The sequence below is a fragment of the Seriola lalandi genome, unplaced genomic scaffold (assembly GCF_002814215.2).
Source record: "Seriola lalandi dorsalis isolate HSWRI2012SDOR001 ecotype SW California unplaced genomic scaffold, Sedor1 jcf7180002054893, whole genome shotgun sequence".
Lineage (NCBI taxonomy): Eukaryota > Metazoa > Chordata > Actinopteri > Carangiformes > Carangidae > Seriola > Seriola lalandi.
The window spans coordinates 788,331-808,645 of NW_019525445.1; the positions used below are offsets into that span (position 1 = coordinate 788,331).

General features: G+C 39.5%; 1 long non-coding RNA gene across 1 annotated transcript in view; it reads right to left on the bottom strand.

The window, feature by feature from the left end:
- LOC147817782 (uncharacterized) overlaps nt 1-20,315 on the bottom strand; it is a 54,905-nt gene that overhangs the window by 5,349 nt on the left and 29,241 nt on the right. The window contains exon 2 of the long non-coding RNA XR_015438688.1: nt 10,297-10,451. This is a non-coding gene — a long non-coding RNA (uncharacterized LOC147817782). The remainder of the gene's footprint in view (nt 1-10,296; nt 10,452-20,315) is intronic.

Sequence of the window (20,315 nt, forward strand, 5' to 3'; positions counted from 1 at the left end):
GCAGTTCAGTCCCCATGTGGTCTAGAGTGCACTGCAATTTAAAGGTCCCATATTTTACACTTTTACTGTGTTTTATTTGAAGTTCTAATATCCATTGGAAAATAAATTTGTGGTTTTAAAAGTACCAAAACCCATAGCAATTTATTTTTACATCTCCTCTCTCAGGCGTCTCAAGCAAGCAGAAATGTCTTAACTTTGCTTTTCTATCTTGCAAGTTCATTTTATTTCCAGCTCTTGAATGTATATCTCTGAAAAGCTCTCTTTATCTTCTTGACTGTGTCTGGCCTGAGCGTGTGTGTGTGTGTGTGTGTGTGTGTGTGTGTGTGTGTATGTGTGTCTAGCAGAGCAAACACAGCTCATTCATCATCTCTGTTACCTGTTTAGCTAATGAATCTAACCCTGGCTACACCTCAGGGATGAGAGATGGGGTCAGAGGTCGCACCTCCAAGATATATACTCCCAAAAGCCATACATGCAGCTGCCCAGAGTCTCACTTCAGATTACTACTAACTGGCCTAAAACATCTCACTAACTGGGCTCCCTTGCACTGTTTTCAACACTTTTTTTTTTTTTTGCTGAAGCTTCAGTAAACAGACATTCTTTAATCGTCTTTGCCCTCTCCTATATGACATTGAAATTTTGAGACCGCATGTCTTAATTTGCACAGGAGGTTAATACCATGGTTCAGCGATAAGACCGAGCCTACACTTTATATTGCTGTTCGCTCTACAGCCCATCCTCTCTCTCCTCTCCTCATCCACCTTATCCCCTTTCTCCGTTCCCCTCTCTTGCTCATTTCACAAGCACGAAATCACTACGCCGAGACCCACATACCAAAATCGCTTAAAGTCACACTGATCTTTTCCCTCCTGTTGGTCTGTTTGGACAGTGTATTGTCTTATCCATCCAGCTCCTTGGACACATGGGGCCGGTTCCTATCTTAGCTGACATTGAGGGAAAGGCAGGATACACCTTGAGCAGGTCGCAAGTCTGTCACGAGGCCGACATATTGACAGACAGGCACGCACTGTGAGGTCGGCGGGTGGCATGGCGGTGCAGGTTAACACTGTCGCTTCACAGCAAGAAGTACAGTCCATCTCATTAGCGCACAGGCATTAGATCAAACACTCTTCTTCAACACTTGCACGTTATGAACATACTAATGATGGTTATTCCCTGATTATTTCCATAATTACCTAAAAACACACTGACAGAAAAGGCTCGAGAGATAAGTCCTGTGCTTTCCCATGTATTCATAAGCAGGCGTTAACATGTTCAGAGGTCATTAACCTACCTCTGAACAGGTGCGCAGCCCCCTGTCCACCTCCGCCCAGCCAGCACAAGCCACCGCCACTCAACACGCCACGGTGTTCAACAAATGGAATCTGTATCTTATGTTTCTGACCTATCATTTCGAAAATGAGATGTTGAAGGTTTTCCTGTTTCCAGATGCCAATCATACAAATTATATCCATGTCCATGTCCTGGCAGCACATAATGGTTTCCTGTGATAAGAAAGTAACATCACAGGAAGCCATTAAACATATTTATGCATATGTAGGCCTCATGGGAGATGTTGCTGAATGACTGAACTGATTAACCAAATCTCACCAAGAAGAAATCAGCCACAGCTGGTGAACGTGCGGTTGAGAGATGCAGCGGCAGCTCTCAATAATTTTCTTTCCCTGTAGACACCTCCTCCAACTGGATAGAAAATATAAAGGCGTATACATTGAGAAAATGCTTTAGGTTAACAATGTACATCATGAAAGTGGGTTGGTTATATAGGGTGGTTTAATGGAAATGTGCAAATCCACCCGACCACATCGTCCCCAATCTTTACCTTGACCTACTTCCTCTGAGCACCATCTCCCCAACAAGGACCTCACCAGTATAATGAGAGAAGTTATACACCAGGTGGTCGAAGGTGACACATGACAAATTGATCACATGCACTTCACATTCCTAAAATAGGGTTGAATGGAATAGTAATATGCCTATGGGATTAATTCCACTGGGACTCGCTGGACCTCTCGTGTTCTTCCCATCTGTTCTCTATGATACAGGCCAGTAACATGAGGCAGTGCCCGCCAAATAGCCATCCAGTTTCCTGCATATTAATCAGGCCTGGGTGAGCGGGCAACAGCCTGAGATTGGTGTGGAAATATCCTGGATGGTCTCTGGAAATGAGTTCCTCAGATTTGTTTCTGGACAGAGAACAAGCAGATGAAGTGATACGTTTTTTTTCCTCTTGCCAGGAAATAGGAAGTTACACAACATATTATTAGCTCGTGTTTTTTTTTTTGTTCTTTTTTGAGAAAGGATCTTTCATGGATGAATGCATTTGAGAGTTATAGTGCACTTGAATAACTGCCTGTAAACATAATCACCATCAGTGTATAGCGCTGATAGCTGATAGCTTCTCACACACAGAGGAGACGATATTTGTCAACAGTTTTCAGGCACCATTCACTTATTTCTCTTCTTCTTAGTTATTATGAAGCACCCCCCACTTCTTCAGTCTCAGCATGCTGTGTTACATAACAACAGGCTTCTAGGTCTATTGACTGCTTAAACTAAGACGCAAAATTAATTTTCACATTGGAATTTCCTGATGGTATTATAAATAAAGTCTGACCAGAAACTCAGAGATCATTTAGTTTTTGCATCACCTTGAAGTAACCTTCCCTCACTTATCCACTCAGTAGTGTGCACATGTACTTCTGGAGGCAGAGCTAAAAAAATAATTGTATGTAACTGCCAACTTGTTTATAATTGTTTATTTAAGGTTTACAAAGTGTTAAAAACCAGATTAATAACCTAATTATAAACCATTTATAAATCCTTTATAAGGGTAATCTTATTAAGTGGTAGCCAAAACTCTTACTGTATCTGATGTACTCAAAAGTAAGTTAGACAAAGATAAAGAAGAAAGCAAAAGAGAAGAGCAGTGAGGAGGGAAACAGAGACTAGAAAGTGATGGAGGGCCATGATCAACCTCTTTATAAAAGATGGACCATCTAAACTTCAAATAAAGGCAGTGAGAAAATGAAGAGAGAGCCATGTTGCCTGATGGGAGGAACTTTAACTATATGCAAATTGTAGATGCTTAGACAAAAAGGCAGTGGAAAATCTTTTTGGCCTCTTACAGATTTTGTCTTTCCATTAGCTGATGTGGAGTGTTACTGCAGATTCACTGCCTGCAGGATGTATTCAAAATTCTTATCAAATTTAACCAGGGCTCAAATTTGCAATAAAGCACAGTCGGCTGCCAAATGCATTTTCCCTGGATATGCTTCTCATCTTGGCACATTTGGTGTTCCCCATTCTGCTTTGAACATTTGCTGAAGCTCAGTCAAACCAGATGTATAAAGTCTGCGAGCAGCTATCTGCAGGTAATTCTAACCGTTTTCATTGACAGCCAAAGGAAAGTCTGAACTGCAGATCAACCAGTCAAGGACTTTAAGACTGTTGTTCTTTTGATGCAATTCAGGCTTTTATTGAACTGTTTGCTTTGGGCTCATTGATCTGGCAGTAATGCATAATTTTCTTTCCTCTAATATAATAATCCCCCATCCCTGCTGCTGGGAAAAAAAACAAACAAACATGTATAATCACATGATTTACAGACGCGTTCCTGAAGAGAACAGAGCCATTGTTAATATTATTGGTAACATCTGTGCCTTTCCTACTATGACAAGTTGAAATGTCTGTTGTGAAAAAAATGGCCTGTTTTGTTTTTTTAAAGTTCACTGGTCCAGAGTAAAATACCTCAACTACTGCATGGAATGCCATCGGTGACCACCTGAATTTTAATGTAGCACCATCATCGCGTAGTTTGGCTTATGTATCGAACAATTAGATTTTCTTTATAAGGAGTATCAGAGACTCAGAGAGCTGCTTGTATAGCTGTAGACTTCACATCTATGGTTCATTGACACTGCATTTTTCCCCAATTCAGTAGGTATATTCTCCAATTTCAACATACTTTGCTGAGTTAGAAGTATTAAGACTATAATAAATGTAATTATTACCAGTTTGTCCCTTAACAGTATCCGATGAATCCATCACTGAGGCCTTTCATGTTAGGAAGGAACGAAAACATAGTTATGTAAAAATGTGCTGTGTACCTCATTGCACCTCAGTTCAAAAAAAAAAAAAAAAAAAGGAGTCAAGACAGAAGAGAGAGAGAGAGTTAGAAAGTCAGTGAGATAGACTGGGGGACAGGGAGAGGAAGACTAGAGAAAGACAGAGAGAGAGTCAGTCTAAGAACATCTAAGCAGGGCTTTAATTTCCCAGGGGGGGCCTGCTGGGATCTTGTGGTCCCCAGTACACCAGGCTGAGCTGAGGAGAACTCAGTCTGACCAAATGGAAAGCCCACAGTAAGAGACGGGCCAATTAAGGCTCAACCAATACCCTCAGTCTCATTGGGCCTCTGACAGGTCAGACTGTATGTGAGGAAGAAGGGGAGGACCATGCCGCATGCTGCCACTGGGCCCTGTTGTGTAGAAGTGTATAGAACTATATCCATGTGTGTATGTGTGTGTTTTCTGCCCCAGATATATAATTTAAGAATTTCACTTTTCATTTAGTATCTTGAATAATTAAATAGCGCTTCACCCTCTCAGTCCTGATGTTGTTTGCAGTAAAACACAAAACAAAGAGTTAGAGGCTGGATGATATATACATGGAGTGACTTAAGTAAAGAGTTCAAGCTGTAATTCATCTCATGAAAGGCTGCAAGGAAAGCAGTTAGATCAATATATGAGCTTATATTAATAATAGAAAATTTATGTTATTTTCAAAACACTGATAAAGTGTTTCGCAATAAAAAGAGAACGCATTTAAAAAGATAATAAAAGAAACTAAGAGCAATAAAAACTAATCACATTATAAACACAAATAGAGTAAAACCAACTAAAATGCCATAAAGTTAAATCACCAAAAAGCAATTTCAAACAAGTCGGTTTTTAACAGTGATATAAAAGATGAGACAACTTTCCACAGTCTAGGACTCCTGACTGCAAAGGCCCTATCACCTTTGTTTATCAATCTAGACCGGAAGCAACCCTTTCAAAACGATGGATACTGTGGGCTATAGTATTCAATAAAATCTTAAAATTGAAAGCAGTTGGTATCCAGTGAAGAGAAACCAGGATCGGTGAAATGGGGTCATGGCTGCTTGTCAAAGTTAAAATCTTGGCAGCAGACTTTTGGACCAGCTCCAGGCAGGACAGAGATGTTTTTTAGTGATATCAGAGGGCAGGGAATTTAAGTCGTCCTATCGATTGGTTATGGAAACATGAATAACAATCTCCAGATATTTAGCAGAAAGAGATGGTCTACTCCTGAAACAGGATTGAGCCATTGAGTAAATATAGGGCGAGTTTATGATCAAAGATGACACCAAGATTTCTATAATGCTGAGTTATGGAATGAGATAGTTGGCCAAGATCATTCAAAATTTGGTTGAACTATCTTGACAGTTTTATCAACATTTAGCTGCAGGACATTTTGTTTTTCAGGTTTATCAGGTTGTCAGTGTTCTGAAAGATGTTTTCAAGGTCACAGTTTAGAGAAATCCGAGTATCGTCAGCATAGAAACAGAAGCCTATATTATGTCTGCATATGAGGTGGCCTAGAGAGAGCAGGGAGTATTGGACCAAGTACCACGCCATGGAGCACCCCGCAGTGAAAACTTGTTGTAGCTGACCTACAATCAGTGGTATCAAAGCAGAAGTACCTGTCTATAGGCAGGACCAAACCACTACAGAGCAGTGCCACCTATACTAACCCAGTTCTCAAGACAGTCCAAGAGTCATGTCATGATCAGTGGCATTGGATGTTATGCTTAGGTCCAGGAGAACGAGAATGGATTTATGGTCAGCAGCGGCTGACAACAATAGAAGAATCAAGAGATGGCTTTCTTAAAAGTGATTGAATGAGAATTCAGGAACAGAACATGTCAACAGAGAGCAGTTTAAAATTTGCAGAATAGAGAAACTGTTAAAAACATCTTTCAGAAACTTTGCAGGGAGAATATCCAAAGGACATGTTGAAGGTTTTATTTTCATTATCAAATGAGATGAGAAGCATGGAGGAGAAATCGGATTAAATGAGCAGAGAGAAACTGCACAGGCATTAAATGCAACATTTAAAAGCTGAGACTTTCTGGGAAAAGAAGGAAAGAAATTTGTTGCATTTCTCAGGAGTGGCATCTAGTATCTGGCCCAGTGGTGGATGAATGACACTGCTCACAATGTTGAACAATAACTAGGGTTGGACTTATTGTTGTTTTCAATTAGAGTAGAAAAATAAACAGTACTAGAATCTTTGACCTTTGGATTTCAGTACGTGAGAAGAGACCTAAGGTGTTTCAGGTGTGAGGTTCGATAATTTCCATTTTTGTTGCAGTGCCAAAGTATTTTCATTTATGCATGGCGTTGAGAGGTGGCAGCTTGCCTTTCTGGTCTTGAAAAGAGCAATTTCTTCTAAGATGAGTTATCAGCTCACTTGCAGAAAGATGCTAGCCACAGAAACAACTGCTTGTCTTAAATAACATAATGCTCTGTGTTGTATGCAATTGGTCCAACTCACATCTTCATAAACCCTAATAGCCAGTCCAAACAGAGAGAGTCTTAAAGTGCAGACCGACAATTAGTTTTCTGCAGTGCCTCAATAAACCCGATGGATTGCCTGAGAGGGAAGAACATATAAATTAACCCCAAAATAGGAGTACTGCTTACTGTGATCCATCCTCATTTTTTATGCTTGGTCTGCAGGATTAATGACAGGGTTGTGAACAGACGCTATTATTGTCTTTGTTTAGAAAAAAAACAACACACACACACACATCTGGATTAACTGCTGAGTTACAGGAACAATGAAGTTTTATAAAAGCAGAAAGCACCATATGTGTGTCAAAGCACCACTTCTTCTCCTCAGGAGTGCAATTTGATTTTCGTGTCATTAGACAGTGTCATAAAGCTAAGTGCTTTCAGTTCTATGTCAAATATGCGAGTGATTGAAAACTTGGCAGAAGCTACAATATAACAATTCTGGTAGCGATCAGGTTCTCTGGGAGGTCACATAACAAAATGTTTAGTTTATACGACTTAGTCACACTAATGCAAAATTGATCTATCATGTCTGAGTTTTTCACCTTCAACTCACAAAAAAAGTTCACACCAAGAACAATTTAAGTGGTGGCTGTAATCATCATAGTTATGTCTCCACAGACATTTCAGTAATATCCCCAACCCCTGGACTTAAACTTATGCGGTAAGAAGATGAGGCAGGATGCTGGTTGTGTTGGGTCTGCAAGACTGAATCACAGAAATCATATGACCTTGAAAGATCTGCATCCATGCTTTATTTTCTATTAGTACTTGTAAGGTAGAATTGTTAAAGTTGCTGAAGCAGTGAACCATTGTAAAATGCGATGCGAGAGAAGTCAAAAGAAAAAAAAGCATAATCTGCCCTCACGTTATCATTATATTACATCATATTATTATCAGACCTGTAGGGAAACCCATGAGTCACAAGATGTTTGTGATCCAAAACATCCTCAGCCACATTCCTGAGATTGTATCATCATTACTGAACACTTTCAGTCACGTTCAATATCTGTGTTCAGGGACTCTGACACAGGGCTTAAGGAGTCCACAGAGACGATGCGCCAACTGCTGATGATTGATATTAATAGCATGTTGCTCAAATGCTCTTATTTATTATCCTGATCCATTATATCAGCAGGCTCTGGCCAACTTCTGCTGATCTCAGCTTCTTTCCAAATCAGAGGGGAATGACGAACATTAAGCCTCTGAATTAACATTAATGGCAGCATGAATTTTAATGAAAACCAGTGAGCCATGGAAATGGCTTACCAAGGATGATTTTAATGTTGCCACAATGAATGGCTGTGAATTAGAAGTACATTTTATGTTGTTTTAGGATGTTTTCATATTTCCTGTAAATACCTGAACCTACCTATTGATACAACGTAAGGATTTTAGAGGTAAAGTTAAACGCATCAAGGTATTGTATATTATCTAGCTGTCACTCATGGACCCAGACCAAAAGTAGTTGCAGTTGTAAATATTAAAATTAGAAAATGAAAACTTAGAAAAGTCTAGATTTATGTCAAAAGAAATAAAGGAAGACAGTAATGCTAAATGTTTCTGTGTATGTCAAATGCTGATGTGACACTCGCTGGAAATAAACATCTGAAAGGCTGGTCTGATCCTGCCAAATGGAAATTAAAAGGAAAAAAAAAAAAAAGGTTTGAACAATGTGTCACATTTCAAAATCCTTTTTCAACTTTCCATCAAATTTTCTTACATAACATGTCTACATTTAACCTCGACTATGACACTCCACTGTTTTTGCTGTTTTCTAAATTTAACCACACACCAAAAACAGAGAGTCCATCCCATGAGATTAAGAGATTCACTGGGGCAGCTGAAAATGACCCGCTCTTCATTGAGCATTTTGGTTTTAGGGAGATATTTATGGCTAAAAGCAAATGAAATGACCATCTATGTAGACTATATTTAAGTGCCCCCCACATATTTTAAAGGCTTTTTCTTATATTGTTAGCTAATGTCCAAAAACAATTTAGCTGTTTTAATATTGATGAAATCATACAAATTTAAAATTGTATTCATTATTATGATTTTAATATCAAGAATAAATGAAGTCATTTTAACAGTACTTATACTGTTCAATTCAATGAAATATATTTCATATGTACTAAAAAGGCCAGCCATTTTCAACATGTATAAACCTGGAACACCATCCTGCAGTGAGAATTAGGACACAGAAACATGCAGCGGTTATGCTTTCCTCTTGGGTCAAGCTGCGGAGGAGAATGACGAATATTTCAGCTGATATACTTAGACTGATGATAAAAGTGATTAGTCCAGGTCACAAGAGAGGAAACCATGTTTCATTTAATTGATGAATGTATTTATTTATTGTGTAAGTTCTGGTGTCTACGCTGCAAATGAGCCATTTCCCTTACATTTATTATACACATACATTTTCCAATAACTATAGAGAACACGGAGAAGGCTGTGACTGTGCTACTTTACAAATAAGCTCTCAAACAGAAGAAGATCTGGTTCAGCCAATCCAACTCATGCCCATGCAGGATTAGAAAAAAGGTTATTCTACTAAATGGTTACTTATCACCTTCAAACTGAAACATAATTAAATTTGTGTTATTGAGTGTTGACCCCTCTCTGTGCTGAGAGGTAATAATATTCATGAGAACATCATTCACAGCTTATTATGTTAACCTTACAGCCAAGTAGGTTAAGCCTGGTATGCGCTCACACACATATTACCACATGAAAAATACATGCACTGAAAAACATTTGCATTAACCTAATTGGGACATCTATAAAAACTCATTTATTATGCATGCAAGTTATTTCTATCCGTCTCTCTACCCCTTGTGTCCACATAGAGGATTTTCTTCGTGTATGTGTGGCCGTGTGCACATGTGTCTTTGTGTGTGTTATTTTTAAATACCTCACTAGGATAAGAAAGACCATTACCGTTAGTATACTGTATATTAATGTTTCACAAGAGTGGTCCATGCGGCTGTTGTAATGATTTGTGTGTGTGTGTTTGTGTGTGTGTGTGTGTGTGTGTGTGTGTGTGGGGATAGGCAGAGAGCAGATATATGAGAAACTGAAGGACAGCCTTGAAGACTTTGCTTACTGATTTGCTGCCTGTTTGCAGAGTTCGTGTTGGTGAAGAAGAGATGTTATACTCGGGAACTATCTCTTTAAATTAAGTAATTCTTGTGTCATGGAGTGGGTAGGGAAAGTTAACTTTAAAACTGTTGTACTCTGTAATGTATTGTTCAGTGTATGATCTTTAGGCTAGTTAGTTTTAGGCTATCTGTTTAGATTTAGTTTCCAATAATCCCAGTTTAATTTACTGTTTAATTTCTGCTGGTTTTGCTGCCAAAGTAAAAATAACTGCTAAAGATGCTATTTTATTTTCATTTTTTTCATGTTACATGAAAGTATATGTACAAGACTATACACCAAACTGTCATTTTTTTTGGTCATTATAGTCATTTTCAAAGACTACAATGTCATAAAAATACTCAAGGTGCAATGCATTACAGAGAAAAGTGAAGCAGTAAAAATATGGTGCCTCCTGACATTCAAAGCGGTCTGGTAGTTCAACATTGTAACAAAAGTCTTTGTCCAAATTTACTTCAACTCGTAAGTTTTGCTATCGCTACATAGCCAGCATTAGCATTAACAGCTATCTACTTACCAGTCCTAGAGGAAACATTGTGAGTTCACCATCAAACTTCATTCCTCTTGTCTCTATCACGTATTTTCTTCTAGTGAAGTTAGCACGCTAACCAGCTAGCCCCCGGTCCATCTCGTAACCTTCTGGTAGTTACTCACTGAAGCCTCCAAACTGCCCTGAAGACATCAGAAACAGAATATTTTTAACAAAACTAAATGTGGTTTTAATTTAAACATGGATGAAAATACTGATACAATCGGGAACCAATGCTCCACAGTCAAAACCTTCAAATAAAACAATTTAAATAATTGCAAAAACACATTGCAATCAACAATGGACGCAGCATGATACACCACACAATCTGACTGTACAAACGACAGCAGTTTGACAGTTTGTAAACACTGCCATAAAGAAACATAGCAGATATTTTGATGATAAAATCATAACAAGGAAACTTAATGTTAAACTAACATTTAGTGTGTAAGACGATTAACATCAACAAGCTTGATGTGGTAATTAGGTGGAGCTCAGTGTGAGACTGAGCTGTCGACTGCAGCGAATGACAGGGAATAAAGCTCACATCTCACTCTGTCTTCTTTGTTGAGTTTCACAGCGCTGACTTTTGCAAGTCGCACAAACAGGATCATTATCATAAACAGGGGTAATGATGAAATTGGAGTATTTTTTTTAATGTTTAGTGCCAAGTTAATGTGTCAAATGTCAAGTTAGCTTGAAGAAAAATTTAATTTAGGTGCTATATAACTCAGTAAAACATTTCTCCGAGACCAGGCAAGACACCCAAAAACATTTTGTCCATGACATTCAGAGTTCTCTCCGTCTTGCTCATCTTACTACATATTTCAATCTTACCCCCCCCCCCCCCCCCCCCCCGGCCGCCCCACCTCAGGGCTCACCACTGCCAGTGTCAATAAAACAATTTGCGCTCTTTTGATAAGCAATGGAATAAAACGTAATTCAGCTGAATCTTTACTGCTGGATAATCTCCTCTCGCATTTCTCACGCTGTGGGTATCGAATCAAGCGCAGCAAGAGAACCACTGGCCTAACTCAGTCCCCCACACCCCTCTTTCCTCCCCCAGACTCCTCACTGTCTCATCCATCAGGCTTAATTACTTCTACTTAAACAAGGCTCTACTTTATCCTCATAGAAATGATCTCGATGACGGGATACTTAGGGATTCTTGTTTTTTCCTGTTTGGTTGGTAGGGCTTGTTTGTTTGTTTGATGTATTATCTATAGGCTGGGATTAGTTAGTGCAGAAAATCCATACAGTGTTTAATGGAGGATTCGTGGTCTGCACAGGCATGAGACTGAAGTTAGATCGTAGACATATCTTCTTAAATGAGCAACAGCTATAATGCTTATACATGCAAGTGGCTTTGAATGGACTGAATTTGCAAACTACCAGCATGACAATAAAGCATCATACATCATCATCTGCCTTACCTAACAGTTCAGGTGATGCTCAAGTTTTCCTTCCTCTTTCCTTCTCCCATTATTAGCCAGGTGTCAGATCTCGTCTGAACTTTGCCGCAAAGTTTGAATTTGACACTTCAAACACTTGTAATCCAGGATTATGTAAAAGGTATGGTCATGGGTCATAAAAGGTTGTAAAATTCCCACACTTAAAAAGCAACCACCCCCCCCCCCCCCCCAATAAGGGCAGAGAAAAGTAGGGAATCAGTAAGACCTGCATGCTATGAACCATGAAAATTAACTGTGTTTTATGAAATCTACATGGTACGTGAGACAAGACATTCATAGACTTTATGACTTAATCATCAAACGCAATCAGCGCCTGAACCCTGAACCAACCTGTACACGAGCAAGGAATTCGAATTAATTGCTGAAAGCACAGTGCAAACAATTTGTACGGTAATAATTGAATAAATGATGACTGTGGATGCTTCTAACGGAAGAAAACCCTCAGCTTTCCATTAGCATAATAAGATGAATAGATGGTGCCTTGGTGACAATGGTTCAGTAGGCAGCAAACCACTGAGGTGTCAGTCAGTGTGCAGGCAAAGTGTAACAAAGATGGCGGAGGCAGCGACTTGTGGCTATCGGCTACGGCACGCAGTTATCATGTATGATTAATTTAAGAAACAAAATCTGATCAAGAAAGCTACGACCCGGTCTGGGGGGGGTAGTTTAAAGTTTCGACAGGGGAGATGGATGTTACGGACAAGGCACTGCAGGACTACCCTGCAGTTCCTCCTCTGTCCTGGCATGATGTCAATACAGCTCAGGTTTGAGTAAAAATGCAAACATTGTCATTCACTGGGCCCCCACCATCCATTTCTTCAACCTGTCATTCAGCTGTTGGCTACCTAATGACACATCTGTCGCCTTGACATGTTTACGTTGAGCTATACCTGGGCCCAGTTTCTCTTTTCATCCTTTTTATTCCCTAGATGTGTCTCTCTCTCTCCCTCTCACCCCTTTAAAAAAAAAAAAAAGTCAGAGGGAAAAATATAAAACAGCAGCAGCAGCAGCATTGTCTAAAGTGGGTAACCTCATTCTTGAAGGTTGGGGGGGGGGGAGTGTCCAAAGGGCAAGATCTGCTGTGAGAGTTATCCCAGACTAGCAGACAAGGTAGCTAGAAGAAAGATGACTCTCACCTCAACATGACACCTTGATAGAGCAACCAGCCACCTTCAATACCAGACATTCACATCTACCGTGTTGGTGGAGCATTTCAGAGAGTCTTTTAATCGCATGTAGCCACTGGAAGAAGTATATCTCACGGGCTGAACATACATAATTAATTCATGACGGTATTGTCGAGAACCTTTTAAAAAGGAGTAAATCAGCTTTGCAGTAGATTTTGTGAGGCAGTTTTATTATCTGGAGAGCCTAGAGGCTGGGAGTGAAGATAAAACAGCCAGTTATACCAGTAGGAGATTCCCGTTGGCCCCAACCTGATCGGCCAAGCTAGAGTATGTAAATTTCAGTGAAATGCACTGCAGCTGTTAGTGGGCCAGTCTTCAGAGGCCATTAAACTGCATTTGTAGAACAACAGTCTTTCATTTCTTTCATTCAAAAGGACTTGCCTATAATTTTGCTGCATGCAAACATGGAGTGACTCGAGGGGAAAGGCTGTATTTGTTTTCCAAAAACCTCTCTCTTCATACCTCTGTCCACCTGTCTCTCTTTTCACTTGGCTGTCATCTTTTTCTTTTTTTCTTCTCCGTCTGTGTTTGCTCTCTCTTCATTTCCCTTTTGCTTCCCCTCATACACATGCATATTGCTCTTTTCCCAGATTAATATTAAGATTAAAAGATTAATATCTGACATTTGAAAATCAGAGGAAATGACAAGATCAGTTTTGGAAAGTATATGAAAACATCATCGCACAGCATTAACCTGTCTCTGTGCCATTTGTCTCCATCAAAGTCTCCAAAATGTGTTTATTACAGCCAATTCCATGCTACAATAGGTTTTTATGGAGAGTCAAGTAAAAGAACCTCTCTCAGGATATCATCATGTATCGTACACCTTCGTGTTGCTTGTGTCGTTTGATTACTGGACCTAGAAATCACTTGGCACACTAACTATTCCCTTTCACTGCGGTGCTCTGGGCAGCAGTTTGTCAGTCAGTCCATTCACCTCAAAAAAAAAAAAAAAAAAAAAAAAAAAAAAATTGGAGCCGTGTTTTCAGTCTATTCACCTAGACAACTGCAATCATCATCTCTGCGCAACCAATAAGCGTTTCCTAAACTTCTGAAGCAATACACCCCAACTTATGACCCGTGAACTTATGACCCAAACACCAGGGTCTGTTGCAAAAAGCAACAGAAGGTGAGGTCTCAGCGTGAATGAGCAATGCTCCACATGTACGTGTGCGTACATGTGGAGACAAGTCAAAAAGTCGGCATCAAGCAAGGTTTAAAATGCAGCACGCAAAATAAACACGCCAGTAAGTATGAAGTCAGTGAACTGCAATTAATTCCTCTTTTGTTCTCTTATCTGTCATTAATTTCCCCTTCTTTTCATGCCTCCTTTCAACCCCATTTCTATGCCTATAATCTGCACCTGTCCCTCTCTACCGATTTGCTCGCTTTCTTTATTCCTTCAATCCCTCATATTCTCCTCTTCCCTTTAATTGTGTCCCTTTCTTCTCCTTCCAGCGCACCTCTTGCATTCCTCCTCCTGCAGTGGTGAGCTGCCGCCGAGTGACTCACGTTTCCCCGATGACTGTGGCCACTCTTCGACCTCGTCTGCGTGTTAAATCAGTCTTTTCGGTCTCATTGGTACGTGCACAAACGCACGCACACAGACAGAGAGGAGACGGAACAGGAAGGAGCGAGACAGATGACAGATAGACAAACGGGGCATTAGTCATTCGTGTATGTCCTTGTGGGCTTTCATGCCCTTTTTAAGAGTTGTGTCTTGTTCTGATTAACATTCCTAACCCGCTCTTTATTTATTTTTACTTATTTTTTAGTTATTCATTTATATTTTGCCTACATGGAAAATGGGTAATTCGCACTCGTCAAGTATTATTTCTTTGTTGAGATTGATATGGGGGTTAGCACAGGAGAGATTCTTGAACAGCACATATTTGTCATGTCACACTTTCTCTGGCCAGATTCTAATTTGGAACTATTACACCAGTCTTGTCTAGACATTGTTGATATTCATTATGATTCCATATGTATTATTAAAAAGACATACACTAATAATCCATACTAAGTTGTAAAGACATCACTTGGTCTCTCAGCATGGCTATTGATACAGACAGGGTGTCTACTGCTGCTTTCTAATGATTGCCTTTCTTTGTGTGTATGGTTTTCCATTAAACCATCCTTCTGCGCTGTCAATATCTGCACAGGTGGCACTTGAACCAGACTGGAAATCCAATGACAGGGTTGATGCATCGGCTCACATGATCAGCCAAAGCTACAAATCAACAAAGGCTCGAGCAGCCCTATTATATCTCTGGATTCAAAGGTCTACTGCACAGTCGAAGCCGCGGTAAGTGGGTTAACATTAGCTTGGAGGGAAAACAACAGCATGTGGAAATTTAGATCCTATGTCAACAGTCATTGCTGATTTTGGAAGTAGAGGGACCTATATAGCTACCAAAGTGAGGCTGAGGAGGTCGGGATGGTGGATAGTTGTCACAAGTCCAGCACGAAATGTTAATCTATTATGTTAATTGTAACCATGATCTTTCTTAAAGTGTTTTAGTTGCAGAAAACTAACCATACCCGAATCACAGTTTGTTTACCGTTACCTTGTTGAGATAGAGAAGACAAGAATTAAAAAATATATATTGGGATTGGATATTAAAAACTCATAATAAAATAACGACATTATTATCTGGCAATAGGGTTTAATTATAATGATACTGAGAAATGAGAGAAATCAAGCACACTTCAAATACAGCTTTAGCTACTTAATCTGAATTTCAGTGCAGTCTTTTTTTATACCTGGTCCCAAAAAACAAAACATAAAATGCCACAAGTCGTCTCACAAAGCTACTGTAAATTCTTATGCTGCAATGGGGCTGATTGTGATCTGTAAAAAACATTGGCCCTTCATCACATCATCATTAAGTTTCACTCGACACTTTTTTGTTCATTAAGCTATAGCTACGACTGCTGCCACCAAAGCAGGTGACGTGATGAAGTACCAGCTGTGCAATCGCAGGGCAAATGTCTCACACAGTGGTAGCATGGCTTTGGGAAGCCACATTAGTGATACAAGACTCTAGAAGCTTGCAAAGGTAGACCATGTCTCTGAGATCATAAATCATCAAGCAAGCGAAATAGTGCGCTGGCAGCAACGTGAAGAACACACTTGTCTGTGTATCTAAGTGCAACACGCAGTCCTCAGTGATGGTTGTTGTGTGGGCACAGCTTGCTCCTATGTGACATTCATTTTCACGTGGACAAAAATAGTGCAAATGGAATTTACACAAGCTGTGAAACATGAATTAAATATAGGTCTATGTGCTAAAAATGGAGAAATGATTATTAATGAAGAGACCATCAGATATCTGTAACATCAAACAAAACAGGTTATCATTTGTGTTCAATAACCTTGACACTGAGTAAACTAAAATCTATACAACTTGTCTGCACGCTTGCTTCTTTGGATAAGAAACTTACAGTGTGGGTGTTTGGCTGTATTTACTCCAATTTTAACATCAACACCATCTCCTCCACAGGGTCCACTCTACTGCTCTATTGTTCCACTGTGGTTAAAAAAAAATGTAATGATAAGGTCACAAGAAGATACCGAGTTTCAAGTCTGCTTAATTACTATGTTTGCATTTTAAAAAATGAACCCAGCAGTGTTGTTTGCTCAGACTTCAAAGCAGGAGAGTAAAGGTCAAGTTTGTGTTACAAAGAGCAAAGGCTCTTCAAGCATCTTCAATTATTCATACGAGAGGCATGTTCATCACCTTGTGAAACAGTGCACAGTAAGTGCCCATACACACATCCATGCAGAGGCGACCAGGACCACTCTCTGTTATGCTTTTTGTGTTTCACACATGAGGTCCACTGGTCTGACTGCCAAGTTTGAGATCTGATAGCCAATATGTCATTCCTCTTAGATTCCATGTTTAGTGGCAATAACACAACACAAGGTCAAACATGTTTCCAAAATGAGGGGAGCCTTAAAAAGGGGCCATGTGTAAGTTTTCTCTGCACCTGAATTTGGTTTCCTGTCTGGAGCAGCTTGTGGAGATTGTTGCTTGACAAGAGTTTCAGCCATTGTTGGGTATAATAGAGGTAAGTCTTAAGGGCAGACTGGAGGCTACAGTGACTCACTATTGGATAGTTAGATTTTACTGGTAGAATAAAAAACATGATAGAGGCAAGAGTTAACATTGGATCACTGGAGACAGCTCTTGGCGAGTAAAGGAATGAAGTTTGATGCTGAACATTTGATGCAACATTTCTTCTAGACTGGTAAGTAATAAGCTATTAGTGTTAATGCTGTACTATGTAGCAATAGCAAGATTAACAAATAACTCTTAACCATTGTGGGTTTAAAGATGCAGCCCCACAGGAATAGTACTGCTATAATTTACATTACAATCAGACATCTGTCAGCCACAATCTTTCCAACCAGTAAAAAAAAAAAAACAAACACAAGACTCAAGATACCAACTTTTTTTTTTTTTTTTTTTTTCAAACTTAAAGTTGCTGCTGTCCTCTTTAGAGAAGCCACCTTCAAATAAGTTACATGGATTATTTCCAAATACTGAAAAATAAGATGAGGGGAAAAACCAAATACCAAACCTTTTAATGTGACAGGATCACAGAGGAACATCCTGCATTTCAAAGAAGAAAACTTCAGTGGAACTGTAGAACCTGAGCATTTTTTTTTTATTTTTATTTTCTCTCTGCCGAGTCCTGCACTTAAGGGTTTCGATAAAGGAAGCTGAGATAATACATGCTCGGCAAGATTTACTTGAAGGGAGAAAACTGTCCTGTCACAGCAATTAAGCATGGTCTATGCTGTGTCTCTGCCAAGATTTTTACATGATGTGAACCTTTGTCACAACAACACAGCTGAAATGATGCTGTGAAGACAGCAAACCCTGCAAATCCAGTGGCCAGTTCACGGTTGGCAGCATCTAATGAACCCAATGAAACTGCAGAATCCTTTATGTACCATTCACTGCTTTCAGCACAGCACTCCATGATGCCCTGCAACACCTGGTATCACCAAATACCTGCATCCTGTTCCTAGACTTTAGTTCTGCCTTTAACGCCATCGACGCACTCAAACTCTTCAATGTGACCAGTGACCCTGTAGAACAGGGGGGTAAAGGTGCAGGGGCTCCTCAGGGCTGTGTTCTCTCCCCCTGGCTCTTCTCACTTTACACCTCCCATTTAAAAATAAAATATGCAGACGACACAACCATGTGTCAACATGTCATCTCCAACAATGAGGACACCGAAGACTGAATTGAAGTGAACCAACCCGTCACTTGGTGCTTGAACAATGAGCTCCTGCTTAAAACTGCCAAAACCCAGGAACTCTTTGACTTCCAATGTATGCAGAATCCCAAAATAACCTGACAAACAGAGACCCCATATCTATTAGTGTACTGAAGAAAAAAAAACCAAAAAAAAAAAAAAAAACCACTGACTGTTTCAGCGCAATCAAAACTCAAAAAAAAGTGGGCGCCTTTCTGTTTGTGATTTCTTGAATTTTATAGATTACATCTCTTAATTGATGAATCAGTAAGTCAATTAGCCACGACTTGCCAGATATAAAAACACAATTACCCCAAACAGCAGGACTGGACTGGCCATCTGGAACAGCAGCAATTTTCCCTGTTGGTCAGCAGACCCCTGTGGACCAGCAGTTAGTCAAGCAGCATTGATATGATAAAACTATAAATAAGTGTTAAAATGATGTTGATTAAGATTACTTTTCCTGATTAGACTGGCCAGTTGGCTTCTTCCTAGTGTGTGACATGAGGTTACATTCATGATTTCATGTTTTTCCACCCATCGACTTTACTTCCATGCATTTCTGCCTTTCCTATAACAGTATGCTGCTTTTGAAAATACCAGAATTAATATTATCTACATATTTATAATTCTGGAACATAATTACGTTCTCATTCAGAAAAAAAAACAATTTTCTTAAAAACTACTGATGAAAAACTAAGATAGGAAAATGGTGAAAAATTAAAGGCAGGCAGACAAGCTGAGGATGTGCTAGGTGACCTTGCCTGAAGACATCAACAAGCCGAGTGGAACATAAGGAAAAACATGTTTCCTTCACATTGTGGCCCCCCTGCCTCAACACTTCAAACATTTAAAAAGATAGAAAGATACAACTGAAGGCTGCTCATCTTCTTCAACCCTTTAAAAGCAGACAGTTTAATGGTTTGAGAGTTCAGGTCTTATGGAGGAAACAGTTCTGTGAGGAAATAATGTGCTGAATATCACGTTACAGTTTTTCAGCCATGATTTCAAGAGAGGATGATGTTGTGTTTACATTTATGTAGAGATTATTAAAATATACTTGTCAGCATGCGGCTATATCAAGCTATAGAAAACATCTAAATTGCAGTATAATAAGTAACAGTAATATTGCTGCTCACATGGCAGAATTTTTGACTATGCAGAGAACATGAGGTCTGGAGTTTGTTTAAAGCACAAAGGTAAATTATCATTATATCCCTATGTGTTAGGAAGAATTTACACTCAAGCTTTTAATATACAGTCTACGACATCAAGACTAATAGTTTCTCAGAGAGAAAACAATGTATGTATGTAATATAATGTATATGGTATTGTCAAGAGGACAGGCTGGTCAATAAAGTAATTCATTTGTGGGAGTGATAACAGCTAGGAATTTTGAATTAATTCCACCATATCTTTGCATAGACTAAAGTAGGGCACAGCGACCACGGCCATAAATCATTACATTATAAATGAAAGGAACGAAGGAGCAGACAGGTCGTCAGTGTAGCACAGAACATGGAAAACACAGCAGATAAATGGCAGAAGTTGCACGCAATCACACACAGACACCATGTACTGATACAATACATACAAGCATGTAGGTGTGATATCATCCCATTATATTCCACTCTTACATACACATACTTGACCTGCAGAGCTAAGGTGGTAATGGAAAAGCAGGGGTGTTTATCTGGACTGGATGTAGGAGTGGGGATGTGACCTTAACAGACCAACAATACTAAACAACAAGCACTCTTGACCCACCCACCCCCGAAAGCATGAAACCAAAAAACAATACTAAGGGTTTTCTTTTCTTCCCCTTAAAAAGATATTTTAGCACTGAGCCTCCAAAACTAATGACAGCCAACCACCGAACTCCACAAGGATAGTTTTGGATTCTACATATGTAAAGCCACATCAATTAATTCAAAGAGTGACTAGGCTCATTTTTAATTCAACAAGAGGACACTTCACCACACATGAATATGAGATCTTGGCAGAGCGCTCTCCTGAGGCCTCAGGTGGAGGTTAAGTTGTGGATGATGGTGGTTGCCTGCGGGACAAGCGGCACAGATAA